The following is a 23970-nucleotide window of genomic DNA, read 5'->3' as shown; positions in this document are numbered from 1 at the left end:
ACCCCCATTCTGATGAAGTGCTTTGAGAAACTGGTTCTCCAGCCTATCACAGAAAAGAGTGTGCTCCCTATAGTAATACCACATCAGAATCGTCCCAGTACCTCAGGTTGTCTTTCTCTATGTTTCACCCTATAGCCAAAGTACACACAGTGATATATTTAACTTACACCGATACGCCGATGACAGTCAGATGTACGTGCCTATGAAGGTAGATGGACATTTCCAAATTGTTAAATCAAGCTTGCTTTCTACTGTGAAAAACTGGATGCCATGTTATTTCCTGCTCCTAAATTCTGGTGAAACTGAGGTGCTGGTCATTGGCCCTAATCAACACAGACACCAGTTTGATCAAACAACAGTAACCACAACAACTGTGTGACAGTCTTAGGTTTGATCCTTTTGATCAGCGCATTAAAGATATCACTTTAATTCTTTAATAATTTCTCACCAGTGCAACATAAGTAGCTAAAATCCAGTGTTTTATCCCTGGCTGATGCAGAGACTCTAATTCACACCTTTGTTTCACCCAGACTTGATTCTTCTACTTTTTGTCATCGGGCCCGCCTCACGCTGTTACTAAAAGTCTTCAAAGTGCTTCGAGCGCCGCAGCTAGAGTTGAAGTAAATTTAGCAGAGTGCACCCGTTTTAGCTTCCCATTATGAGCTCCGTATTCATGTTAGATCAGACTTTCAAGTGCTTCTAATGACTTACATGCTCTTTCATATCTGTCCAGTCTACATAAATCTTATACCCCATCCCACGCTCACCACTCATGTTTGTCTCGAGAGTTTTAAAGAAGTTGGCTGGCTGCAGGGCCTTTTCCTGTCGTACCCTCCTCACTGTGGAATAATCTGACAAGTTACTTATTCTGTGATTACTTCAGGCTTTGTAACTGTTACCATTATACCTCCGGCAGGTCGGTCTCAGTCTCAATAAATCCATTAAGCCCAGCACATATCGCATATATAATCCATGTTTGTCCTGCCGACGAGAAAACTTTCTGAAAACCGCTGCATCTCTCTAACCCTCTCTTTGTCTGTCCCCCCCAAGCACAAGCTCAGTCCAGATGCTTTGGATCTGGATCTTCAGGAAATTCCGCCTCTCCTCTTGTCTCTCTCTGCCTTATAGGCACGTTGTCCTTGTCTATCTCTCCCTCTGTGTATGTGCTTCTTTTCTGCTATTTGTGTGAATCGTGTGCTTGAGTTTGAGCTTGAGCTTTGTTTTTGTTTGTTGGTTGGGGGGGGGGGATCCCTATCCACATTGAGGGTCAGAGTATAGAGGGTAAACAAATACAAACAAGCAAAAGGAAGTACAGCAGAGTGGTCACAGTTACACTTGACAATCACTGAAGTGCTTTTAAACATCATAAACAGAGGCTCTGTATTTTTACTGCCCAGACTGCACAGCATCATCGTACATCAGGGATTAAAAAGTAGACATCAACAGTATTTAACAGTGAAAAGCAAAGGTCATGATTTAAAAGGGAGAAAATTAAATATATATCTAAATGCACACGATAGTGGTAATTCCATGCATGAGTATGCACTGGTGTGAAGATTTCTTGATAAGTCCGGCTTCTGAATGAGTTGTTCACATAGAAGAACATCACTGTCCACATATCAATGAAATACTGTTGTCCACAAATCAATACAACAGTTCACATTCTGCAACACTGTCCCAAACCTTTGGTCGGGCTCCAGGCAAGCCCAGTTATCTCGACCATTTGACAGACATCTGAGGCATATCAGCTCCTATCTCTCAGTTCATATTTGCAGCATGTGGATAGAAAAGACTTTCAGATATCGCTGAGACTCCCGTAGCCCACAGCCAGATCACAGTCCCCCAGCAGGGGTTGTAAAGTACCACGACTTGATAATCTGCGCTGATTTGATCCTATCTTCTTGCAGGCAATGGGATCTCCTTCAAAGAGACCCTGCCAGTTGAAACTATCTGCAGTCTATGTCACCGCAGCGCTTTCGCATCCATTCATTCACCGAAACAAGACTGAAGCATGACAGTTTGAAGTGACGCATCAAAGCCCAGTGAGAGGAAATGAGAGAGAAATGAGACAATCGAAAAGTTGCAAAGTCAACGGGAGTCTGAGAAGTATGATTGTCCTCATCAGATTTCATGTTTGTTTGCCGTGCGTTGTGGAGCAGCAACCCAACTGACTCAACGCTAAGCAGTTCAGGAGGCCTAAAAATAGTCTTTCATATTTGCCACATTAATCTTTCTCTGTGCTCCTTGGAGACATTATATTGGGGGGTAAAATCCTGTTATTTTCCCAAAGAGAGTTTCTTTAGTCATATAATATTACCAAGGCGTTGCATTACATTGTGTGTATGTGTGTGTGTGTGTGTGTGTGTGTGTGTGTGTGCGTGCGTGTGCGTGTGAGAGAGAGAGGGGAAGGGCTTGTTCGTAACGTCGAGGCAATTTATTGCATGCCAGCCTATTTCACTGAGATCTTAAGAATGTGTGCGGAAGAAATATCAGCATTTTGTGCTCATAACACAATTCTAGAGCCCCAGCTCACAAATGGAGAAAGTGCAATATCCCACCATACTCTCATATTAAGCTTGTGCAGACTGTTAGGTATTTATATATCAGGGAGACATATGCCGTCAGTCGATCCACACGGAAGTTCAGCTGCTTCTGGTTTTTAAACTGTTGTGTACTTTGTGTGAATACTGTTGTTGCTGAGCAAGTTGCAAGGTTCTTCACATCAAACGCAGGATTCAATAGCAATAACTCAAGGCTGTAAGCCCGAATTTGAAAAAAAGAATTACATATAATAACCGCACTGCTGAATGTACTGAGAGGGGAACAAGTCAAGGCCTGTCGAGCACATCAAGTTAACCTGAGAGGTCATGAAGAGAGTTTCGTTTTTTTTCTTTCAGAAAAGAAAAAATAATTATAGCCACCAATCAAGGCCTTTGCAATAAAAGCACTGCAGTGATAACCGCTGTGGCTCTTTCACTGAAACTGGCTCACTTTTTGGAGTGTGAGACTTTCACACCATCCAAAATACTTTTCAGAGCTCTGTAACTGTGTTTCCTGTACTTCTTTTTTTTTTATTCAGCTCTACAGACTTGCTGTTCTTGATACGAAATGCTCTTAAATCAAGACACATTATTGTTCCAGGGTGTGAATGTAATAGACTTTATCTTCTTTTTCAGGCAACATTTTTCAACTAATTGTAAACAAACTTCGATCAATAAACTCAACTACTTTTCTTTTCTTTTTTTGTTTGTTTTTTCTACAAAAAAATCAGTTCCAAGACTTCTTACTCAACTGAATGTCTCAGAGTCGAACATTACGTATCGCTCTGATATCTTCTGGTAACTGCTATGGCATGTGAACGTGTGTGTGTGTGTGTGTGTGTGTGTGTGGGCTCTAATGTGAACGCGCTGGACGGAGGCTGTCACATTGTCTCATATGGCTTGTGTCTGATGATGCGAGCACGTGAAGGGAAGCGAAGGGAGCAGTTGACCTTAAACTTTCACTACGTTGGCTTCTTAAATCTAATCCCAAACAAAGTGCATCGGTCTGGATGCTGCTCTGTGCTGTGGGCTACAGGGTGTCGTGGTGGGAGGGAGGGAGGGGTCGGGCCTCAGGTTGAGAAAGGGCCCCGACTGTGCCTGAATTCGACTCTTGTGCAGCCCAAGTGTATGTTTCTACACATTGTAAGCAGTAAAACATGAAAAGGAATGCTATACGCAGCACAGTATTTGAGCCCAAAATTGCTTCAATATCCAAATTTAATGCAATATTCTTGGATTGGAAAAGGCAGATTCGTTGGGGTTATTTGGAAAAATGCGTTTTTGTTCTCCACTAAGAAAAAAAGGCTTCCTTGTTTGGTTCCTCCACAGCAGCCGGTGTTTGGCCTGACAGTTAATTCTGGCCTATTGTCAAAATTTACCTGAAAGCACTTAAGATGGTCCAGCTCCAACCCTGGTACCACTGACTGTGCAGGAACATTAATGTAAGATGTAGTTCTTAAAAGCCCACACTCTCCTTCTGCCTTAGGCTCACCTTCTTTTTTCTTTAAATGTCACATCCAAAGCCTTGTTCTCCACAGCGGGCAATGTTAAATGAGTTGTCTTGGTAGCAGCTGATTAACAAGCACAAGTGTAAAAAAGTTAGTCAAAGCAAAGTGATGATGCCCAGCAGTCACACTGTATTACTACATATAGTAGTTATACTGCATACTATACTCTCAAAATTCATGGTTCACACACATAGATAAAAAACTTGGCTAGGTCGAGGTTTGCCGCCCGAGGCGCATTATCCCTCCAGACACAGGATTTGAACAGTTAAAAGTGTGGTTATGACAGCTATCGGGGTAGTACCCTAAAGCCATAATGTCAAATTTACACTGACTACTAAATAAATGGGCATAAGTGTGCCTGATTTGTGGATGGATAGCTTCATGTGTTTAGAATATGTGAAATAAGAAAATGGAGCTCTTACCGCTGACTTTAGTCATCTGCTCCATGCTGACCGCTGTGGTGAAAGGGCCTCCGCCGCGTGTCCCCTGTGTTACAGCGGTGGAGATGTTTGATGTGACACAAGGTCACGGGGAGCTCTGATTGACGTGCGCGACTACTGCCTCTGCCACGGAGGGGTCTGTCTTGGCAGCACCTCCCTCTCGACGCACCTCAGACGGCGATCAGTCATTCACAAGTTCGCTGCCACGCGACAGCCTGACATGAGCGGGCAAACTGATAGATTGACTGCAGGAGAGACGGAGAGATTTTTTAAAATGAGCACCAACAAACAGCCACACTGCACAAGACGTTCCCAGGAGAGACGGACACAAAAAAACACGGAAGAGCCAGAAATTACGAGCAGGATGAAATGTTTTTGCACAGGTTGTCGTTGGTTTTTAACTTTAATCGAGAGTATTTGAAATCTGCATTGACTTTTGCCTTTTTTAAAACACAACAGGGCGTACTGACCCTGAGCGCTGTGAAAGGGTCAGGTCACTTCATTCGCAAAATGAAATCATATTTTTCCATTTACTCCCAACGGAAGGTTGCAAAGTCATTTTGTTTGGCAAAGTTTTTGAGCCTCGATTGCTGACACTTCTGGCCCCACTTCAGTACAGAGGATGGTGCTCAAAAGTACAGAAAAATGTCAGGCTCTCTTCCTTTTGTTTCATCTTTCCAGAAACAGACCTCAAGGTAATCCGCAGACCTCACCTTGAACAGCTTCTCTCAACTACAGTATTCTGTAACGGTGATGAACTGACTAAGTAGTTTGTGGATTAGACATTGCTGATGAGTTTTTTTTGAATGCAGCTGTCTGATGCATTTAGCACCACATGAGGATTCGCTGTCCAAACCCTGCCGAACTGAAACTACGTGGCGAGATACAGGACCCCCCCCCTTTTTTATAACATGCTTATGGCATGCACAGGCTTAAGACATACAACAGCAATTTATTCCTACAGTCAAGAACAACACATTTCCCTCCAACATAAAAATTGTATGTGCAGCACATCAGCATCACATATTTTGCATACTGTACATGTATATGAGAATTCCTTCCTTTCAGTCTTTATGTGGTGTTCAGGCCCTTAAGGCACTGGCCACCTCCTATCGCTAATAGTGAAATGTGGCATAAAAAGTCATTATAAAAACTATGCTTTTTTTTCCAAGGGTTTAGGACATTTGCATGAAATCACATATAGGAGAGAAAATGATGGCAAGGCAGTTTTCACATTTCACTTCCAACGAGTCATGCTGCAGTATTATATGGCAATTACAGACATGGTTCACCTCTATTGGCTTAGCCATAAACTCTAATTCTCACATAGTAGTGATTAATTTGATTTTCTGAGCTTTAAGGGGAGCTTGGCTCCATAGCATATTTAAATTTTTATGGGGTAAGAAAAGAAAATCAAGTTCAAAAGTGGCAAAAAAAAATCATATTGACTGATACCAGTGGACATTTTCCTTTCCATTATCAGCGTGCAATTTGTAAACTGGCTCCAGTACAACAAGCTGAGCTGAAGAAATAAAAATCCTGATACCACGATATAAGATTCACATATAAAGCTGTGTGAGCTGATGATGCAGATTGTCTTGTACGCGGCACAGCTAAAAGCTAAACGTGCTATTAAAGTTGTTTGTGGTGCCATTAAAGGCCTGTCTCTAAAACTGGCATGTTATGACATTAATGTCGATGGTGGTGATTCAGAATCTGCTGACTGGATAGAATCTGAGGCGGATCAATACAGCCTGCATGTATGTAAATGCAGTCATTAAATCTTTCTCAAGTTAGGTGTCTGGGTTCAGGAAATCCGCACTAGTTACAGTGAAAGACACAAGAGACAAATAATGCCCACGAGTAAGGAGGGAAGAAAGTGTCTGTTTTGGTTTCGGGGGACAGTAGGTGTCATTCTTTGATCTAGACGTAAGGAATATTTTTGCATGACTCTGCAGAGATGATTAAGTGGAGTTAAACATATGACAGCATCCGCCGCTGTTGAATGCAAATTTGCTGTTGTTCCACTCACACTATCCACAGTATCAGCAAGAGCATGGTGTCGCATTCTTATTAACTCTGTCCTCATCTGTATGATGGAAATAGGGACAGAAGGCATGAGCACATTTAATCAGAAAGCCCTCTAGTATCCCCGAAGCCTAAACATTAGTTACCTATGCAGCTTGCATAGTAATGTTCCCATTCTGTTAATGTTTTTGACCTCAGGTACAATACTTTCTTCTCTGTGTTTCATAGCCTGATAGTCGCTGTTTGAAGTTCGAAAAAGCGAGGCCACTTGCAGAAGTGGAACTGTTGACAGCACACATCTGACCTCAATTACTTTCTTCCATAGTTAAGATAAGACCCATTAGATAGATTATTCAACTTGCACTGAGCACAGTGCAGGAAATTACGGGTGGAACTCTTTTAGTCTCTATTTCTCTGCATGTTTTTGCATATTTTTGGTAAATGTGTCTGGAACCATTTTTAAATACGTGCAGTAAACATATATGTAACACTCATGTCTTATGCAAATGTACGTCAATCTAGTTCAGATGTACAGAATAAAGCTTGTGATATTCTATATAATACGTACTTATATAATACTGCTATTGCACAAGGTGACGTGTGCCTTCGTTGGATTAATCCGCAGCTGAAAATAGTCCCCAACAAATCTCTGTGAGTAGTGTTTTGTAAAAACTGCAATGCCCAGCCACTTTAGGAGATTACTTCTTCTTCTTCTTCTTTTTTCAGCTCTATATTAACGACCAGTTTTTCCAGAATCAGCTTTTCAGAAGACAATTGTCAGTTTTGGTCTTTTCATAAGATCTGTTGACAAAAGAAATCTTGACTAATGCAAGCCTCGAGTGATCGCAAAAACACTGAATTTCAAAGGACTATACTGTGAAAGGAGAGTTTCTGAATATCCACTGTGTTGATCAGGGTCTGTTGTAGACCAGGTGTATTAGGTAGGATTTGTTTTAGGATTAAATTAGCTGAGGGGTTGTATCATAGTAACCTGAAGTGCCAGATGGTTTGTTATACAGAACCATCTGGGAAATCATGCATGGAAACTGTTCAAGGCCAGGCGCTTTCAAAAAATACCTGACAGGTGACTGGATGGATCTGTCTATCACCGTCTATCACGGGCTAACTTCAACCCATCTGATCAATGAACCATATGATGTTGCACAAGTCTTGCTGCAGCCAGTGTGGAGAGGAGAGAAAACACCTTTTCTGTGGAGAAAAGCCTTCAGTGCTGTCCAGCCCTGAAATAACTGATGCCATAGCTGCGTCTACATTCACCCCTTCAGGAGGCACGATCGTCGCTTCTTTTGCTGTCAACACACCTAAACCACACCTGCCTGTAGCTGCCAGAAGTTCCTCATAGGACGCTGATTGGCCCACCGTGGTTTGGCTACAAATGCGGATTCTTGGCTCGCATGATCTCTTGATTCAGCTGCCTCGCAAGGTAAATATCACGTGTGCAGAAATAAAGCAAATAAAACAGGGCTGAATATTTACAGTGCTTACTGTCACCTGACAGTTGACAAAACCAACATTGAACTTCCCACAGAGTCAGCCTCAAAATTCAGTGCTTGTCAGCTGAATAAACACGTAGTATAAGATTCAGAATTAGACCCCAGCAGACGCTGCCACTGGGCAATTTTGAAAATAGAGAATGGCTTCTGTGTGTGTGTGAATGGCTGAAATGTTTTCCTACCCAGACACTCTGTGCTCTGCCTGAGCCGTTCCAGTTACTTTAAACCCCCGGCTCTCCAGTCTGTCTCAGCGCCACTGCGCCCTGAAGAGCATACAAGCTTTTCATGTCTCTACACATCACAACTCCATGCTTGATCACCCCTTGTCTTTGTAGATGGAAGATAGATAAAGACATTGATCTTGATCAAGCGCATAAATGGTTTACAGTACACATGCAGACTCAATAGAAAATTCCCCACACGCAACGGCACAAAGCAGATCTCTGAAGTTAAATGACAATGAGCGAGGGAATTGTCTTTCATGAATGGTGAATATCCAATATACAAGTTTCCGCTTAAATATTTTGATTTTTTTCCTCTGCTACATTGCGTGCTTGTCAGACATCCAAGAGAATTCATGTTAGAAACCCCCCCCCCTCATTGTAATGCCCACTGAACACAACATTTCTCATGACAAACAACAGCCAGCCTTCATCAAAGCAGACAGATTTCTGCTCACATGCACAAGTGGCTGGGGAAAAGTGATGAAAATTCACCATCTACATGCCCCACATTGGTTATTAATTCCCTTTAGCCAGACTCATATTTTTCAAGAAAATTAATTCTGCTGACTGATTTGCTTTTGTAATAACCTAATAGTATGCCACTACCATGCTCACTCGCCTGGAACTGATAGGAAGGAGAAAATATCGATTGAGAGGTCCTCACCGTGTGGCTGCAGATTTAATGGAGAGATTTAAATTTGTTCTCTTTTTTTATTCATGCAAACTTCTTATAATTACAAATATAATAACAGAATTCTTTTAAATTAAAGAATAAACAACATCAGATGGATGTTTGGAACCGAGGCAATGAAGAAAGCATCAAAACAAGTCTAAATAATACGCCGCTGGATGCAAGGTTAAGGAGGAACACAGCGTAAGATTGTCAAAATGGCTTTTCTGTTGAAATAATGACATTCTCACGAGGGTGTGATGCGAAGAAAAGTGCGACGAAACAGCGTTGGCCTTTTCAGGTGACCTATGTGCATGACATTTCTCTCATATGCTCTCTGTATCCGGCTCAAAATGTGATGTCCATGTGTTTTCAGCAGAGCTGGCATTGCACTACATTTTACTCAGCCTGGGAGACGGAGAGGACATTTTGAAAACAAGCACTTTCTGGTTTGTCATTCACACACGCCCACACACTCCGTGTGTTGCTCCGCTCTCAACTCCGTCTGACAATGTTACATCTATTGTTCGTCTTCTGAATAAACTAAAGCCCCGTGCATTAACAGCCGTCTCTGAGAAGTTAATTTATTTATTTAAGGACATTTATTTGTTTTTGTTTTTTTTCAATAGCACATAATATGTCCCTGTCAGAATTTGTTTTGTTTTTAGATTCTTAGTCCAAAAAAAGAAGAGGGGTCGGGAGACTGCCGGAGAGGTGGACGAGAAAGAGATGCATGAGCCTGGAATGTACCAGGATTTATTCTCATGCAGAGCTACGGTTTGTGGTGTGTGCCATGCTGTCGTGTCGCATGTCATATTCTATGTACATTCAATACAGGCACACTGAGCCAAAGCTACTTTGTCAGCATTCTGCAACCTGACAACAACAGATGCAGCCATTATAGCCTGTAGCTTTGTAAAGAGGTGTTTTGAAGCCTCTATGTGGGTTTGTTAGAAGTTTGAGGCTCGGTTGTATGAAAAAGCGCCACTTATAGGCTGATGGCTGAGACTTCTGTCAATCAAACACGCTACCTTCTGCAAAGATACACCAATATTTTTATATTAACAATGGATCAACTGAGTATGTCTAATGTGAGCGGGGTCGCTCATAGTGATGAATCCACCGGGCTTTATCGGCCAGCGACTGTTATGGTTCACTCTGGCATCAAAGTCATTCCCAGCAGCAGCGGCAGGAAGCTGCTTTCAGTGAGAAAGCTCTGATAAACTCAGTGTATGCTACCTGCCCAGCGCTAGACAGCAGATCGGCTCTCCAGCCCTCACCAGACAAGGACATCAATATTTTAGGACTCCACAAAACCCCGCTCTTAATGCCGCTGTTTTTTCCTCAAATATCTGTGCACGGCAACGATGCTATGACTGAATTTAAAGGTACAATGTGTAAGATCAGGCCACCCGTCAAAGGTATCAAACAAACAAACAGGAGGCTCTTCGATGTATCTTTGGGTGTAGCTCCTGGCTGCGGTTGGCTAGTTCAGCTCAGTTAGCCGTGCAACTACTGGCCCTATTAGCTGACTGAGTCTACCCGGACAGGGAGCTAAGACCGCTGGACCAGGACTGAACACAGCATCCAAGGCTGACGGAGGCCAGTTTGACAACAGTGAAGAGGTGATTTAGAGTGGCTCCAATCAAGACTCAAAGACATGGCGGGAAGCGACAGGAGAGGCATAAAGTGTGAAAGGAGTGGGCATCAGCATGTCGAGTCAGAATATATTCACATCTAAGTCAGTGAATAAGGACTTTAAAGACTGATCTTGACCAAAAAAGAACTTGTGATTGGTGGAACAGTGGAAAGACAAAGTGAAATGGTTTTGGTTTTTGTGTTTTTGTTGAGTTTGAATGAAATGTGTTTTATGATGAGGAAACTTGGCAATTAAGATCATCTTAGTTTGATAAAAGAGAGAATTCAGAAGGTGTACGAGTCGTAGCAAACTCACCGCTCCGCACCGACTATCACCTCCTGAGGTACAAAGTGGTATTACGAGACAGGACGGACCGAGGCTAACTGGTTAGCATGCTAACTTCAGTTGATATCAATGCAACACAACACATAGATATCATTACGTCCGAAATTTTACGTTCTTCACTTTCCGAAGATAATGTTAGTTTTAAACTTCTTAAACTTAGATCATGGTCATATCTGACATATTGCACCTCAGGAAAGGTTGTGGTGTAGCAAAGAAAAAATGTTTGAGGTTTGGTTAAGGTCAGACACTAAAACATTGCGATAAGAGTTCACGAAAACATGAACATTAGTTGCAGGTCTGTGGGAACACCGCTCTGCCGCATGAATGCCCAGTCACCAGTCGGGTCCCTGTTTGCATCTGAATCCAGTTTCCTGTCACCAGTTAATCAGATGGTCCAGATTTCTCTATGGAGGAACTGACTGTGTTGGATGCCAAAACAAATCCTTTGACTTCAAAACACTCTGACCAGACTTTTCAGCCTCCTGTCAGTCATCCAACGGGTTCCAACCAATACATCCAAATAATTTTCTCTGTCGTTTTATTGTCTTTTCGCTTCTCCTCCCTTGCTGACTCACTGAAGAAAATGACTCCCCAGACTGCGACTATGTCTGTGAAACTGTGGCTCCCATGCAGAACAGAACCACCAGAGAGCCACTTCTGATTAAAAAAAGAAAAACACTACAGGGTAGCTCGGCTCAGCAGACGTTGCTCCCCCATCAGAATGTCAACAGGACATGTGCATACCTTCAATTGTCTTTATTGCACTCCAGCTGCCTAACATGTTTTTACCCTTCACGGATCTCAGACTCTGAACAGGAGAGCCTTTTAAGTGCTTCCCCTTCAAGTCTAATGCCTATGCTGTGTTTACACCTAAAATACTCCCCTTCACCCCACAATCAGAGATGGTTTCTCAGAGCACATCACCAAAAAGCTTCCCCAGAAAAGCACAGCACAAAGTTTTATATCAGAGGTTACATAAGGTGAGTGTTGAGCATTTTTTCTTAATAAAAGACAAATAGATTGTTCACGCTCAAACAACAGAGAAAGCACGAGAGCTGGTTAACAATCAGATTCAGTTTGTCTTGTTTTTATTTTTTGGATTGGAAAACACCCAACACTGCAGATTCATACTCATGAACACGATCAACAAAAATAGTTTTGGTGCTGCTGGAGCTGCGCAGTTGATGTTTTTTAGAGTTCAGCACTTAGTGAGTATCTAGAGGGTAGATTTACAACTCTTTCCTTTGATTTAGTGTTTGAGTTATTTCTAAGTCCTCAGTCCTGTGCATGCACGACACACACACCCACATACACACCCCTGACATTATCAGGCCTACAAAGAGATGTGTTTACTCCCAAACCTCTACTTGCTCCCTCAGCTCAAATATTTAGACTGAGAGTCTCAAACTCTTTCCTTTGAATTGAAGTAATTGGTTGGTGTTTGAATTGGAATTTCACAGGCAAAAGATTGCTGCGCAGTCTAGTGAAGCCCACAGAAGTACGGCACAGGCTTACAAATATGTAGTGTGTGCGCACGTACGTACGTGTGTCCAGCTTTATTAGTATTCTGTCGGTAAAACCATATGAAAGTGTCATCTCCCTCTTCTAAAGTCACCCCACCCTCTCTTCTCTGCGGCTCACTTGCTCTCTCCCTTTCTATGCAAAGGTCCTGAGTGTGCCCTGTGGGCAGCTATTAATGAGGAACTATGTGGTGAGTCTTATTAAACCTTAATGACAGGCAGGCACCTGCCTCGATGTCAGTACGAGTTGAGCTCAGCCAATCATCAACACAGAGAATCTCTAATCCAGAGAGTGGAAAAAAGGTCCCCTGCCAGGACGGATCCCTCTGTGATCTTCCATCTGAGGTTTGCAGTGAAACGGGCAATTTTGAAGTCATATAAAATGTTTGGGTGAGCAGACACACGCTGTTGTGAAGTTTATCTTCTCATGTTTGTATTGTCTGATGCACAGACGGAGCAGCAGACGGATTCCCTATGTCGCACAGATCACACAGAAGAATACAGGGAATAAATTTAACGGAAGCTTGGGTTTGATGAAGCCAAGAGAAGAGACATGGACGGCACTTTGAACAAAGCCAGAGGCAGATGAAGGTGAAAAGTACTCAGACTGTTCTCCCCCCCCAAAAAATGGCCGTATAAGTCATCTGTCCCAGCAGCTTATTACAACTCATATTTACTTTTATTGTTAGTCTGAGGTCTCTACTCGCTGTAGTATTCATAAGGGGAGCAAAGAAGGCAGTCAGGTGATGTAGTATGAAGACAGTAGGGAGGAGGTCGGGGTCAATGGATGGGTCAAACAAAGGACTTTGACCAAGGAGACCACTGTTCGTACCCTAACCCTAAGTCAATGCTCACTTTTAACTTAGGTACTTAAGTAGCTAATGTGCTTACTTTGACTCAAACCATGGCTTTTTCCTTTTGGTGCCTAAACCCAAGCAAACTGCGACCACATGTCATTGCCGTCACTGGTTCTCTCCAGCAGACACGAATGTCATTTTGGGAGTCATTAACAAAAGACGTATTCTGTCCTTTAGGTATGAGGATGTGTTGGGAATATTGTAGAGCACCAAACTACCCACAGTTTGTTTCAGGAAGAGTCTGACCATGTGTCAGCCATGTTTAAGCTCTTCCTGAAGCAAACCCTGGTATGTTTGGTACATCTACTCTAAAATATTTCTCACCTCCTGTGGCCTGGCAGAGGATCCTGTAGAGGATAGAAGTGTAGACCTCAGCTGCCAAAGACTTCATCCACATCTGTCCAGTTTGTTTTCCAACCCTTGGCAGGACAGCTTCTCAAACAGAACAGAGGTATGCCAGCTCTTCTTCAACTTTCTCCAGTTTGCTGCTGAATATGGCTGCTCTCACCAGACACCAGACTCTTACTGTGCCATCACACCTTTTCTTCCATTTTTCCCTGGTCCTCGTGTCTGTCCGATGATGTATGCCCAACGTCAGGTTGTAAACTATGACCTATTAGTGGTGATGAATGATCACAAGGCTCTTTGTCTCCCTGTTTGCTGCAGCTGAGGTTCAGTTATTTCAGTTTGTGCGTGCTGTCCTGGAAATGTGTATCTCAGGCAGACATATAAACACAGAGAGGTGGTCTACCTAAACATGCAGTTCATGGCTTTTTACAGTCGGAACACACAGCAGTAAGTCCGCTGGTCAGAAGTTTGAAAGCACTTTAGTCTAGTTGGGTATTTTATTTTAGGAGTTTATCATGTTTTAGCATTCGCAGTGTAGTGGTTGTCCTGTCAGGTATAGGATACTAGGAAAAGCGAGAGCCAGTGAGTGTTTACCTCATTTGAATTCTTGAATTTGACGATCAAGCAAGTTTATTTGTTTAGCACCTTACAAAAAAAACAATTTAAAGTGCTTTTCATCAGATGTTCACGCACATGAAAATTACAGCTAAGTACTACAGAGCAGGAAACAAGGGCCCAAATTTAATAAAACGTGCTTTGAAAAGTTGTTTGTCTTAATTTGTGAGATTTTGATCAGATGTCAGATCTCGTTTGTTCTGACATGAGGTGCAGAGACACTTTAAGATGCTTCACCAGGCAAAAGCTGAAGACGAGTCAAACTAGTCCCAGTCGGCCTGAGCAGTCCGGAAAATTTGATGCATGTGACGGATTTCTAGATATTTTAGCTTTAAACTGGTTATTAGAAAGGTAATAGCGCTTTAAAACCATACGTAGCCGGTGTATTGATCTGAGAACTCCTGATTGCTTTCTTAGTCTAAGAAATCCAACAGAAAGCTTTTCTATGTCTGACATAAATCATGTAATTACTTTTAAGTTGACAGCAGCCTGATTGTGTAATTGTCTTGACGTGGCTGACAGGGCGACCTTGTGAGACCTTTGTTTAAGTAACTGCAACAGCCACAGCACCAAATCTCCTGCAACGATGCTCATTCTGACACTGCTCTCCGTTTATCTGCACGTTTTTCATGTTTTGTTTACAGAGAATAAATAAATTCCTGATAAGACGCTATAGATGTTCTGAGTTTCTCCAATGGGGCATGGGCTGTACATTAAAGCTGTACCTTTTGTGTTGGTTTACCTGCAGAGCTGAATCAACTGCTAAGTATCTAATGTGCTGTATGATACTTCTTCTAGATGCTCCAGCCACGCAAGGAATGATTCTAGCTGCAAGGGTTCAGCAAGCCATTCATATATGTTTTTATGTCTTTGTCAGACACAGTTGGACTTCTTTGGGCTTTTTGATCAAAAAGAGCTTTTCTATATGAGGACAGACTGTTTTTCAGGCTCAACAGAGGAGCAGACTGCTTCAAATGCCAGATGGTCAAGAGAATCGCGCCTGTCAAGGGTCCCTGCCTATGGGAGATTCATGCCAGGTCTCTACACCCCGGCAAGACCTGGCATTTCCTCCAGAGGTTGTTTTTCAGGTGGCCAGGGGTATTTCCAAGAGCCTGAGGATGTGTAGGCTTACCCAGGCATAAGTCCGGTATAAGTCTCAGATTAGCAGCTGGAGAGGAGCAGAGCAGAGCAGAAGCTGAGCAGACCAAAGGAGTCGTGGGGGTGTGTCTCAAAAGATCTGTAGAGGCTTTGGAGAATTTCAGCAGGGGATCCTCCTTTGCTACCCACGATTGTGTGTGTGTGTGTGTGTGTGTGTGTGTGTGTGTGTGTGTGTGTGTGTCTGTGTGTGTCTGTGTGTGTCTGTGTGTGAGTGTGTGTGTGCTTACAAGTAAGAGCATTTAAAAAATGTATTAACTTAATAATGACTGTTTTCTCCTCTAGCAGGGTTAATTGTGCTGAGGACCCGTCTGTGTTGTACACCTCCACTAATATCACAACAAATAAGTTTCACTTGGTGATTTTTTTTTTTTTGTTTTGTTTTGTTTTTTATTGTTCAACATGGAACAATCTTGTTAAAACCTTGAAGCAAGTGCTTATTGTGCTGAAATGATTATATATTTTCCACTGTGCAATAGTACAAAACCCTATTTATTACCCTTATCTTACCATGAGAAATTTTCCATCCTTCTCAAGGCAATTTTATTTTTAGACACTTTTGTGTATATAGTGTACATATATATATATATATATATATATATATATATATATATAGTTCCCTATTTATTGTCTGTTATTTTTCTACATCTTTTTTATTCTTGCTGTTATTGCTGTCTGTAATGATGTAATTTCCCCGGCGTTAAATCTTATCTTATCTTATCTTATCAGGACTATCAATTCTTACTGGATATTCAAACATTTCAAAATGACATACAAAAATGTGTAATATTGTCAATAGTGTTGATTGAATGCATCAGAATGTGAAATAAGTGAAAACAATCTTGAATACTTAGCACTTTCAATATTGTACACCTTACATTTATAGACAGCACAGATTACATTTTAAAGGATGCAATCTGTCTACACAATAGATCGAAAAGCTACCACTCCCACAAGCCTGTGAGAACCCGTCTGCAAGAACACCTGTTTTATATTCCGAAGATGAAACAGCAAATATGTTTTAAAGGAAACACAATGAGGGAATGTTGAGAACAGAAAATCCCCAGCCGACATCGTCATTACTCCTTTTCATCTTAAACACTGTTTTCATTGTGGGAATGAACGAGATGACCTGAGGTCATCTTAATGTGACCTGACCCAACATCTGGCCCCAGACCCAGTTGACCTTCCATTACAGAGGCAAGAACCAGTCAGCCCCTGACCAAGCTTAACCTCTGCCTGTGGTGAGGGCAAGCATGATCGATATGTGCCATACAATGCTGGTCATACTCATATGTGTGGGCTGCAACGCTATGCTGCAGCATCAGTTTTCAGAGTGGAATAAGAGCAGGACGGGGGATTGTACTGTGTATCCGGTGTCATGACAACCTTAGAGGGCATTTTGACAGGGGCACTGACGATGATACATCTGTGACCTTTCCGTTTCGCAGATAAAAATGAATGAATGCCGCATCCTACACAGACATGATAAAAAGAAAGAGCGCGAGGCAAAACACTTGACTCATTTATAAAGCTTTATTTGGTTATGTAAGATTTCTAATCTGGGAACAAAGCACAGGCGTGGTCACAAAATGAAACTTGCCAAGATTGTTTTGTCGAGTTTTCCTTCTAAATATCTCATGGATCAATTTTACCAAATTGAACTTACAGCTCAATATAAAAACAAAAACACATTAGCTCTAATGTTATTAATTCATTTTGAGGACAGCACTGCAGGGATCAAATTCATTTGCCCTATTTGAGCACAAATACTGTACATTGTGTGCAAGTACAAAAAAACCACACACAATCAAAAAATGGTACTACTGGCTAATAAAATATCCTATATAAAATAAATATAATATATGGCCAAGACTGGTGAAACAATTGTCCGTTGCATACACCCGGAATGTCTCTGCTTATGGCAATTTACTACCTCTGCTTTTCTGCCTTTATGGCTTAGATAAGCGATTCTGCTCTTTATCTCTGGGGCCACTTGGCATGCATCAGGTCAGAAATATGAAGTGGTTGCATGTGGAATGAGGTCGAAAATGGCCCTTCTCAGTATCTCCCACTTCAAACTGCAGAATCCGCCTAAAGTAAGAGTTTTACTTCAGCAAATGGCTAACCGCAACACACTTATGGGCATTAACTGCTTTTGATTGTTTTAACTACATCTGAATTAATTGGGTTGATTCAAATATAATACATTTATAACGAGATATATTGTTTGTAACTGTGATGAGATGCACTATATTGTTATATTGTAGAAATGTTGCAATTTTCCTTCATCAGCTTTCTCAATTAGCCTGCACTCCACACCTTATCTCTTTGCTATGCATACAATAAACCCCCACCGCTCCCCAAGTCTACGTGACTTATATTATATTATGTTATACTCTATGTGGCTTATATAGCAATGAATTCTATAACTCAATGTGTCAGAGAGCTACAATAGCTTCTGGCTGGATTCCATTCCCTCACCAACAACCACAGAAGACCAGGTAGCCAAGGAGTATTGTGTGTGAATGTTTCCTCCTCTGTCCTCTGTATAAATCAGTCAGCACCAATGAATAAGCTACTGCCAGCAGATGAAGGGACACATGAATCTCTGGCTGCATGGAAATATGAAGCAATGGAAATGTGGCCATAGATAAGCTGGAGAGATGTTTTGAGTTTTTTGTTCCTGTTGTAGTTTTTGTTTGTTATGCTTTGCAATAAGAAGTGTGGCAGTTTGTCCATTTTTTCTGGGACTGGGAACAGAGTGTACATAGATAGCATGACAGCTACACAGTGTCTGTCTTCTGTGAGACCTAACCCTAGTAAACAGTACTGTAAAACACTATAAGTAGTAGCTCTTCCCCTCCTCTATAATGGAGCCTATTAAACTTGGACCTCTATTAAATTATTCATAGGTCCTGAGAGAAGCCATAGGCTACTTCATCAGTCAACAGTCCCATACTAGATTAGACTGTTGAATTTAAATACATCAGACTGTTGTGTGACCTCTCATCAGTCAAATGTGTGATATTGGCAATGTTTGATTACAGCAGTGGCAAGTCACCACACACACACACACACACACACACACACACACACACACACACACACACACACACACACACACACACACAGAGCCACAGAGCGCCACGAGGATGCGTGTGCAACAAACTGGCACAAGATATTTCAGGCTGTACCACAAATGACTGGAAACTGCGTAGGATTTTGGATGAGCTTGGGGGAACACACACATATGCGCACACAGCAGCTATATACATACATTAATTGAGAGGTGTCAGAGTGATGGGGCTGCACGGCACCGCGAGCAGTTAGTGTGGTGCCTTGCTCAAGGGCAGCTCCGATCTGGCACCTTTCAGCTGCAGGGCAACATTATGGAGAGCATGGCTAGCTGTTTCCCACTGTTTCAAGTGACTGTGCTAAGCTAAACTTAACGGCTGCTGGTTTTATTTTTACTGTACAGACACGAGAGTGGCATCGATCTTCTCATCTGATCAAAAAGCGCATTTCAAACAAGTTGGGACAGGAGCAACTTAAGACTGGGAAAGTTGTGGAATGCTCCAAAAACACCTGTTTGGAACATTCCACAGGTAAACAGGTTCATTGGTAACAGGTGATAGTATCATGATTGGGTATGAAAGGGGCATCCTGGACAGGCTGTGTCGTTGACAAGTAAGGATGCAGCGAGGTTCACCACGTTGTGAACACATGATTGCATAAAGGATATCACTACATGACCTCAGGAACACTTCGGAAAACTGTTTCCTGCAAACACAGTTCGTTTGCATTCTGTGTTTAAATGATGTTCTGGACAGTGTCACAACTTTCATGAATCAAGGTTGTGTATATATATGTATATATATGCATATTAATTAAGCGCTCCTTGGGACATTGTCATAGTTTTGGCCTCTCAGCAGCAAAACAAGTATCGACAGAAAAAAAAACCTGTCACTTAGCGAACTCACTGGACCAAATCACAATTGTCGGCAATTATTTTAATGTTGTAATAGTGGAGAGGGGCAGCCTTTTGACGGCTTCTCTTTGAGCAGCCTGCGTAGGTGGTTTGTATTGTTCAATGCTCAGTTTCCCCAGTGCTTTGATTAACCACAATATAACTGCAGCATACAAGTCTTTGTTCAACATCTTTCACTTCAAAATGTCAAGCTGTCATTTCGAACATTAGCAATGTACAGTGGCCCTCTTAAATCATTCAATCATACATGACATAAACTAAACATAATACAAGCCAACATGATATGTTGCTTTCTGCTTCCAAGCTGTATTGGCCTGATGTTTGAACCACAACACGTCAAAATCTGGAGCAGATAGCAGCTTTGCAAATGTTTTAAAAACATTTTAGGTCGACTACTGAGGGTGAAATGTACTGGATTAAATCTTGAAATTTCAAAAAGTTAAAAGCAATTGAAATCAAACATTTGAGCCTTATTTTATATGAATCAATTGAATCATCAATACATACATTTTGGCAACCACAACTTTCCACAGATGTCCCATTATATGTGATGTTGTCAGTGAGATGGTGCATGTTAATATTCAAGCGCTAATACATGTTTTGGGCTGTTGTTGTCAGACAGCACCACATACTAGCTGTATGTGGTCTCAGACAGCATTGCTAAAACAGGGAGATGCACTTAAGTGCTCATGTTTTCACCAAAATACCAATTTACAGAAAGAATCTAAAATAAAAATAAGCTTCAAAAACAATAACTGCACACTGGCAAGTCAGCTGTAACATGGCAGGCAATACCAGCAGGCAGCATGTAATGCATGTACTGCATCTAATGTGCTGCAATGACACCAAGCTGACCGTTACAATGATGCATGTGGGCAAAAATAGTAAACATGCCAACATGCATTACCACAGGGTGCTTATTTTATTATAAAATATTGCTATATACAGCGTAAAATATTAAAACATGGCAAAAAAAAAAAAAAAAAAAAAAAAAAAAATTAAACAAATCTTCAGGTATGGTGACACATCCTGCTTTCACAGGAATAGATTGATGGAATGTAATTAAATGCAGTATAGATATAAAATAAAAATCTATGAGCATATAAGACCCATAATTAATAAAAGATGTAGCATTATATCACATGTGAGTATAACAGCACTTGAGATGACTACCTCAACTGGCTTCACAGGACTTGCTCTTAAATATCAATGTGTACACAGACTGGCTAAACAGTCTTTGAATAAGATGAGTCGGATCAGTTATGATTAGCTTAGAAGTCTTAGTATTGATCTCTGTGTTGAACTTCAGAAAGTCAACATATAGCATATACAGAGCTCTCTGTCCAATCAAAAACACAGGATATTCAGAGAGGCAACACTGAAGGAACGTGCAGAATGATCATTATTTGTACCATATACAACCACGCATGAATTATCTAAAATATGTAATGGCCAGTGGCCCTTACAAAATATGTGAGGCACGTAATAAAAACCACTCAAAGTGTTTTTACTGCCTGGTCCATCAGGGGTGATAACTTTTCTAACAAACAATAGGCTTTCATGTTTGGATACATAACATCAGAGTCTCTTCCCAGACGTTGTGAATCCAATCTAGCAGCCGATTCATCCGACATCTCGTCTGATTTTGGGATGCTGGTGGATTTCTAGATGCAACAGGTGTGTCTGTCATATGGGCCAGATGTATCAGTGAAAATGAAATGTTGTCTGCTGGTTGTCAGATTTACCAGGAGTAGGAAAGATGGAGAAATGGCAGTATGAAATAGAGCATCATTTTGTCTTGTTGCAATACAACAAGACATAATGAATCTCTGCTCCTAGAAGTAGCTTATTACTTCTGATGTGAATATAGTATCATAGAGGAACATTTTAGGCTAATATTTTGCAGAAAGTACAACTTCAAAAATAATATACACAAGGGTTTTATAGGGTCTCTGATGCAGGAGGGTTTTATAAAATATTTAAGCACAGGAACCAGTTGATTTGCTGGTGTTAGATCAGCCAACTTGTAAGACATTGGTGTCAGTGCTAAAAGCCTGATCAGAGTACCTTAAGTACATTACATAATGCTGCATATACATGTATTCTGAAATATCAACTGTGCAAGAAAATGCCGCAAGGACTGGTACAACATTTACAAATCTGAAGACAGTCCAGGGTAGTTCATGCAGACAGTGCTGACAGGCACCCCGCCAGCTGGGACATCTGGGCATAAATCATTGCACAATCTGAATATGTGAGGCTGAATGTGCTCTGCAGCTGCATCACAGCACCGGGTGGGATGTATTATCGCAAATGGGGTTCAGTTTCATCCTCATGCTCATTTCCAATACTGTGTTAAAGCTCAGCCCCACAGCAGAGCCTGCTGGTTTTTTACCTGTTTCTTTTTTTCTTTTTTTTTTGCATCCCACCTGCTTGTACCACTTTGGCATCAGCTCCCCAGCACACTGGACATGGCTACTGAGCTGACCACTGCTGATCCACGCAACATGTGTCACAGATATCGCTTTGAACCGACAGTTCTCTGTCCCGCTGTAGCCACAGCAATTATTCCATACAAAAATCACTTCATTGTACGAAGCGACTTACGATAAAAGGTTCACCAAAGCAGACGGAGTCAAGTGTCAGTTGTACTTTACGATAAATTACTTACTTATCGGAATTACTTATTCCCAGTGAATGACTCCCACATTAAGCAACACCATGCAAATGACAACATGCAATAAATTCTGAACCATTGCAGCACGCATCTCTTTCTGAATGCTTCTACTTGAACGCTGCACAGTATGGACGCTAGAGGTGGGAAGGACAATCCCCAATGTCATAAAACTGGTAGCGTAATCTGACTCAGACTACTTAGATTATTATTTTTAACAAGACAACCATAAACAAAATGAATCAAAAAAAGGGAAGTGCTCAAATTGTCCCTGCCAGCTCGTAAACCTGTGCAGTCTCGATGGGGTGGGCATAAGGTCCCCCTCAGGGTGGTCAGGCTGGCTGGGAGGTGGAGAGGAGCACAGGTGATAAGAGTGGGTGCCTGCTGCCAACGGGGGAGCACACAGACGAGGGAGACCTGGGGGTGGCCATCTATCCCTGCCGCAGTAGGCCCCACAGGTCTGGAGCTGCTCCAACTAGGGATGACTAAATAAACAGAGGAACGATGTAAGTGACCCGACCAGCGGGATGTAATGACCCACTCCCTCAGATCCTAACCCGAACCGTCCCTCAACAAATTACATTGTCTGGCTGCATTTTCGCACATGCATATAACAAATGTGGTTTTGCAGTCACTTCAAGTCCCAATGCTGCATCTGCTTCATTCTTTCCCTTTTAAAGCTGCATTGAAACTAGTTCCTGGTGGATTCACCTGTAATGAGACACAGAAGGCCTACTCTCCTGGCTCAATCTCTCTCTGCACCCACAGCTCTTCCCTTAAGCTCAAGATAATCAGGTCAGTCTTTTACGACACAATATACAAATAATGAGGCAGAAATTATTCTAAGGTTCCATGAGTCCTCTTTCAGTTTATTTATTCATCTCCAGTCAATAAAAATCTCCCATCTGTGACATGCAGGCTGTTGCATTCGCTGAAAACCTGTGCCTCTTCAACAAGAATAGCCTATTGTGACATGTCTACACCCTGCCCCCTCTCTCTGTCTCTCTAGTGTCTGTGTTTTCACACCAATCTGCTGCAGTGTTGATGTACAGTTCCAAGATGCTTGCAGGACTGGTCCACTCTTCCTTCTTGGCTGCATTCTTTTATCCGACAACAGGGGAGTCATCCAAGGGCTGGCAGGCAGCATGACCCAGAGTTGAATGTAAGGTGAGACAAACAATAAGGAGAACGAGAAAGACAACACTACTTCTTTCTGAAGCCACTCTGCAGTGTCCCACAGATGGAAAAATGTGGACAATCTATGCGGCAACTTGAAATCCAGGAAACCATGGCACTGTGAAATACCTGCCTCTTTTTTAGCCAGAGCTCCTCACAATGCCATGGTTTCCTGGATGGTAGAGAAATGAGAAAACCCAAGACAGCCTGGGCTTTTGTGGTCTATTCAGTGTGTCAAGACCAGTGACCTTTAAAGGTAAGTGCCCATCAGACTCGAGCCAGAGCCAATTATCATGCACTCTTGTCATATACTGTTCAATACAATTAAAGCTCATCATCATTGGGGTTTTAGCCATTCTCTTCAAAATACACCCACATTTTCTGCTCCCCCACATAGTTTTATTTCCTGTTGCAGGAGCTCAGTTTGAGATAAACTGTTCTGATTATGCTTCCAGCAATACCAAGTGAAGAGAAAAATGGGAAGAAAATGCAAAAATGGATGATCATGTTCCACAATCTCAAATCTCAAAGCAATAAAAAAAAAAAACAACAGTTAAATTTACGTGGGTAGCAAATGGTAATTTCAAAGTTCAATTTCCACCGGAGGTTTTTGTATTATTAATCTATTTTAACATTTCTTTGCACGGACGCAGACTTTCTACAGTTTCTTTTTTAAAAACAGAAAAACCAACATAATGAGCTAAAACTATGGTGAACACATGTGCC

This window comes from Chaetodon auriga, chromosome 2 (assembly GCF_051107435.1).
Source record: "Chaetodon auriga isolate fChaAug3 chromosome 2, fChaAug3.hap1, whole genome shotgun sequence".
In the NCBI taxonomy this organism is placed as follows: domain Eukaryota; kingdom Metazoa; phylum Chordata; class Actinopteri; order Chaetodontiformes; family Chaetodontidae; genus Chaetodon; species Chaetodon auriga.
This window is presented reverse-complemented; position numbering follows the sequence as displayed.